This window comes from Eutrema salsugineum, unplaced genomic scaffold (genome assembly GCF_000478725.1).
Source record: "Eutrema salsugineum unplaced genomic scaffold, Eutsalg1_0 scaffold_10, whole genome shotgun sequence".
Lineage (NCBI taxonomy): Eukaryota > Viridiplantae > Streptophyta > Magnoliopsida > Brassicales > Brassicaceae > Eutrema > Eutrema salsugineum.
Window position 1 is genome coordinate 229,936 of NW_006256908.1, and position 5,287 is coordinate 235,222.

A 5,287-nucleotide genomic window follows, 5' to 3' on the forward strand; every position below is an offset into this window, starting at 1 on the left:
ATGAATGCTCGTCCGCGGCTGGGCGGGAAAAGCCATATAAACAGTGCAACACATGCGAAGAGATTTCATCGCGGACTCAAAGCCAAAGGATATATGCTATTGCGATACATATACTAATGGGTGCGATCATACCAGCACTAATGCTCCGAATCCCATCAGAACTCCACAGTAAAGCGTGCTTGGGCGAGAGTTGTACTAAGATGGGTGACCTCCTTAGAAGTCCTCGTCTTGCACCACTTTTTTGTTCCTTTTGATTCTTTGTTTTTTTTTTTGGGTCTTTTCATTTGAAAAACAAGGCACCTTCCGAACGACGCCATTTCTAGACCGTGTGGAACCATGCCTCCTACAGCAACTTTTCGGAAAGCCCCAAGTGTGCTCTCTGACGTGTCCAAGGGTCTAAAGACCATGGGTGCGGTTTACAAGGCCAAAATTTTGAGTTTTAGAGCATCTTCTGGGCCCTTTTCTAAAACATAAGCCCCTGTTTAAGTGTCGTCAAACGTGGTGTCCTAACTTATATATCTTGGTATGAATGCTGGTCGCGGCTGGGCGGGAAAAGCCATATAAACAGTGCAACACATGCGAAGAGATTTCATTGCGGACTCAAAACCAAAGGATATATGCTATTGCGATACATGTACTAACAGGCGCGATCATACCAGCACTAATGCACCGGATCCCATCAGAATTCTGCAGTTAAGCGTGCTTGGGCGAGAGTAGTACTAGGATGGGTGACCTCCCGGGAAGTCCTCGTGTTGCACTCCTCTTTTGTTCCTCTTGATTCTTTTGTTTTTTTAGGTCTTTTCATTTGAAATACAAGGCATCTTTCGAACGACGCCATTTCGAGATCGTGTGGAACCACGCCTCCTAAAGCAACTTTTCGGAAAGCACCAAGTGTGCTCTCTGGCGTGTCCAAGGATCTAAAGACCATGGGTGCGGTTTACAATGCCAAAATTTTGAGTTTTAGACCCTCTTCCGGGCCCTTTTCTAAAACATAAGACCCGGTTTAAGTGTCGTCAAACGTGGTGTCCTAACTTATACATCTTGGCATGAATGCTCGTCTCAGCTGGGCGGGAAAAGCCATATAAACAGTGCAACACATGCGGAGAGATTTCATCGCGGACTCAAAGCCAAAGGATATATGCTATTGCGATACATATACTAACGGAAAGCCCCAAGTGTGCTCTCTGGCGTGTCCAAGGGTCTAAAGCCCATGGGTGCGGTTTACAAGGCCAAAATTTTGAGTTTTAGACCCTCTTCCGGGCCCTTTTCTAAAACATAAGACCGGGTTTAAGTGTCGTCAAACGTGGTGTCCTAACTTATATATCTTGGCATGAATGCTTGTCGCAGCTGGGCGGAAAAGCCATATAAACAGTGCAACACATGAGAAGAGATTCATTGCGGACTCAAAGGCAAAGGATATGTGCTATTGCGATACATATACTATCGGGTGCAATCATACCAGCACTAATGCACCGGATCCCATCAGAACTCCGCAGTTAAGCGTGCTTGGGCGAGAGTAATACTAGGATGGGTGGCCTCCCGGGAAGTCCTCGTGTTTCACCCCTTTTTTGTTTCTCTTGATTCTTTTTTTTTTTTAGGTCTTTTCATTTGAAATACAAGGCATCTTTCGAACGACGCCATTTCGAGATCGTGTGGAACAACGCCTCCTACAGCAACTTTTAGGAAAGCCCCAAGTGTGCTCTCTAGCGTGACCATGGGTGCAGTTTACAAGGCCAAAATTTTGAATTTTAGACCCTCTTCCGGGCCCTTTTCTAAAACATAAGCCCCGGTTTAAGTGTCGTCAAACGTGGTGTCCTAACTTATATATCTTGGCATGAATGCTCGTCTCAGCTGGGCGGGAAAAGCCAAATAAACAGTGCAACACATGCGAAGAGATTTCATCGCGGACTCAAAGCCAAAGGATATATGCTATTGCGATACATATACTAATGGGTGCGATCATACCAGCACTAATGCTCCGAATCCCATCAGAACTCCACAGTAAAGCGTGCTTGGGCGAGAGTTGTACTAAGATGGGTGACCTCCTTAGAAGTCCTCGTCTTGCACCACTTTTTTGTTCCTTTTGATTCTTTGTTTTTTTTTGGGTCTTTTCATTTGAAAAACAAGGCACCTTCCGAACGACGCCATTTCTAGACCGTGTGGAACCATGCCTCCTACAGCAACTTTTCGGAAAGCCCCAAGTGTGCTCTCTGACGTGTCCAAGGGTCTAAAGACCATGGGTGCGGTTTACAAGGCCAAAATTTTGAGTTTTAGAGCCTCTTCTGGGCCCTTTTCTAAAACATAAGGCCCTGTTTAAGTGTCGTCAAACGTGGTGTCCTAACTTATATATCTTGGTATGAATGCTGGTCGCGGCTGGGCGGGAAAAGCCATATAAACAGTGCAACACACGCGAAGAGATTTCATTGCGGACTCAAAACCAAAGGATATATGCTATTGCGATACATGTACTAACAGGCGCGATCATACCAGCACTAATGCACCGGATCCCATCAGAACTCTGCAGTTAAGCGTGCTTGGGCGAGAGTAGTACTAGGATGGGTGACCTCCCGGGAAGTCCTCGTGTTGCACTCCTTTTTTGTTCCTCTTGATTCTTTTGTTTTTTTTTTTTAGGTCTTTTCATTTGAAATACAAGGCATCTTTCGAACGACGCCATTTCGAGATCGTGTGGAACCACGCCTCCTAAAGCAACTTTTCGGAAAGCACCAAGTGTGCTCTCTGGCGTGTCCAAGGGTCTAAAGACCATGGGTGCGCTTTACAATGCCAAAATTTTGAGTTTTAGACCCTCTTCCGGGCCCTTTTCTAAAACATAAGCCCCGGTTTAAGTGTCGTCAAACGTGGTGTCCTAACTTATATATCTTGGCATGAATGCTCGTCTCAGCTGGGCGGGAAAAGCCATATAAACAGTGCAACACATGCGGAGAGATTTCATCGCGGACTCAAAGCCAAAGGATATATGCTATTGCGATACATATACTAACGGAAAGCCCCAAGTGTGCTCTCTGGCGTGTCCAAGGGTCTAAAGCCCATGGGTGCGGTTTACAAGGCCAAAATTTTGAGTTTTAGACCCTCTTCCGGGCCCTTTTCTAAAACATAAGCCCGGGTTTAAGTGTCGTCAAACGTGGTGTCCTAACTTATATATCTTGGCATGAATGCTTGTCGCAGCTGGGCGGAAAAGCCATATAAACAGTGCAACACATGAGAAGAGATTCATTGCGGACTCAAAGGCAAAGGATATGTGCTATTGCGATACATATACTATCGGGTGCAATCATACCAGCACTAATGCACCGGATCCCATCAGAACTCCGCAGTTAAGCGTGCTTGGGCGAGAGTAATACTAGGATGGGTGGCCTCCCGGGAAGTCCTCGTGTTTCACCCCTTTTTTGTTTCTCTTGATTCTTTTTTTTTTTTAGGTCTTTTCATTTGAAATACAAGGCATCTTTCGAACGACGCCATTTCGAGATCGTGTGGAACAACGCCTCCTACAGCAACTTTTAGGAAAGCCCCAAGTGTGCTCTCTAGCGTGACCATGGGTGCAGTTTACAAGGCCAAAATTTTGAATTTTAGACCCTCTTCCGGGCCCTTTTCTAAAACATAAGCCCCGGTTTAAGTGTCGTCAAACGTGGTGTCCTAACTTATATATCTTGGCATGAATGCTCGTCTCAGCTGGGCGGGAAAAGCCAAATAAACAGTGCAACACATGCGAAGAGATTTCATCGCGGACTCAAAGCCAAAGGATATATGCTATTGCGATACATATACTAATGGGTGCGATCATACCAGCACTAATGCTCCGAATCCCATCAGAACTCCACAGTAAAGCGTGCTTGGGCGAGAGTTGTACTAAGATGGGTGACCTCCTTAGAAGTCCTCGTCTTGCACCACTTTTTTGTTCCTTTTGATTCTTTGTTTTTTTTTGGGTCTTTTCATTTGAAAAACAAGGCACCTTCCGAACGACGCCATTTCTAGACCGTGTGGAACCATGCCTCCTACAGCAACTTTTCGGAAAGCCCCAAGTGTGCTCTCTGACGTGTCCAAGGGTCTAAAGACCATGGGTGTGGTTTACAAGGCCAAAATTTTGAGTTTTAGAGCCTCTTCTGGGCCCTTTTCTAAAACATAAGCCCCTGTTTAAGTGTCGTCAAACGTGGTGTCCTAAATTATATATCTTGGTATGAATGCTGGTCGCGGCTGGGCGGGAAAAGCCATATAAACAGTGCAACACATGCGAAGAGATTTCATTGCGGACTCAAAACCAAAGGATATATGCTATTGCGATACATGTACTAACAGGCGCGATCATACCAGCACTAATGCACCGGATCCCATCAGAATTCTGCAGTTAAGCGTGCTTGGGCGAGAGTAGTACTAGGATGGGTGACCTCCCGGGAAGTCCTCGTGTTGCACTCCTCTTTTGTTCCTCTTGATTCTTTTGTTTTTTTTTTTAGGTCTTTTCATTTGAAATACAAGGCATCTTTCGAACGACGCCATTTCGAGATCGTGTGGAACCACGCCTCCTAAAGCAACTTTTCGGAAAGCACCAAGTGTGCTCTCTGGCGTGTCCAAGGATCTAAAGACCATGGGTGCGGTTTACAATGCCAAAATTTTGAGTTTTAGACCCTCTTCCGGGCCCTTTTCTAAAACATAAGACCCGGTTTAAGTGTCGTCAAACGTGGTGTCCTAACTTATACATCTTGGCATGAATGCTCGTCTCAGCTGGGCGGGAAAAGCCATATAAACAGTGCAACACATGCGGAGAGATTTCATCGCGGACTCAAAGCCAAAGGATATATGCTATTGCGATACATATACTAACGGAAAGCCCCAAGTGTGCTCTCTGGCGTGTCCAAGGGTCTAAAGCCCATGGGTGCGGTTTACAAGGCCAAAATTTTGAGTTTTAGACCCTCTTCCGGGCCCTTTTCTAAAACATAAGCCCGGGTTTAAGTGTCGTCAAACGTGGTGTCCTAACTTATATATCTTGGCATGAATGCTTGTCGCAGCTGGGCGGAAAAGCCATATAAACAGTGCAACACATGAGAAGAGATTCATTGCGGACTCAAAGGCAAAGGATATGTGCTATTGCGATACATATACTATCGGGTGCAATCATACCAGCACTAATGCACCGGATCCCATCAGAACTCCGCAGTTAAGCGTGCTTGGGCGAGAGTAATACTAGGATGGGTGGCCTCCCGGGAAGTCCTCGTGTTTCACCCCTTTTTTGTTTCTCTTGATTCTTTTTTTTTTTTAGGTCTTTTCATTTGAAATA

General features: G+C 45.6%; 9 non-coding genes across 9 annotated transcripts; all 9 read left to right on the plus strand.

The window, feature by feature from the left end:
- Positions 1–118: 118 nt before the first annotated feature.
- Positions 119–237, plus strand: LOC112081652. Its single transcript, XR_002896577.1, has one exon. It is a non-coding gene; the product is annotated as a 5S ribosomal RNA (ribosomal RNA).
- A 405-nt stretch (positions 238–642) lies between these two features.
- LOC112081754 lies at positions 643–761 on the plus strand. Its single transcript, XR_002896675.1, has one exon. It is a non-coding gene; the product is annotated as a 5S ribosomal RNA (ribosomal RNA).
- A 684-nt stretch (positions 762–1,445) lies between these two features.
- Positions 1,446–1,564, plus strand: LOC112081699. The gene has a single exon (XR_002896621.1). It is a non-coding gene; the product is annotated as a 5S ribosomal RNA (ribosomal RNA).
- A 387-nt stretch (positions 1,565–1,951) lies between these two features.
- LOC112081653 lies at positions 1,952–2,070 on the plus strand. The gene has a single exon (XR_002896578.1). It is a non-coding gene; the product is annotated as a 5S ribosomal RNA (ribosomal RNA).
- Positions 2,071–2,473: 403 nt separating this feature from the next.
- LOC112081655 lies at positions 2,474–2,592 on the plus strand. Its single transcript, XR_002896580.1, has one exon. It is a non-coding gene; the product is annotated as a 5S ribosomal RNA (ribosomal RNA).
- Positions 2,593–3,281: 689 nt separating this feature from the next.
- On the plus strand, positions 3,282–3,400 carry LOC112081710. Its single transcript, XR_002896632.1, has one exon. It is a non-coding gene; the product is annotated as a 5S ribosomal RNA (ribosomal RNA).
- A 387-nt stretch (positions 3,401–3,787) lies between these two features.
- Positions 3,788–3,906, plus strand: LOC112081654. The gene has a single exon (XR_002896579.1). It is a non-coding gene; the product is annotated as a 5S ribosomal RNA (ribosomal RNA).
- A 403-nt stretch (positions 3,907–4,309) lies between these two features.
- On the plus strand, positions 4,310–4,428 carry LOC112081766. The gene has a single exon (XR_002896687.1). It is a non-coding gene; the product is annotated as a 5S ribosomal RNA (ribosomal RNA).
- A 688-nt stretch (positions 4,429–5,116) lies between these two features.
- On the plus strand, positions 5,117–5,235 carry LOC112081721. The gene has a single exon (XR_002896643.1). It is a non-coding gene; the product is annotated as a 5S ribosomal RNA (ribosomal RNA).
- Positions 5,236–5,287: the final 52 nt, after the last annotated feature.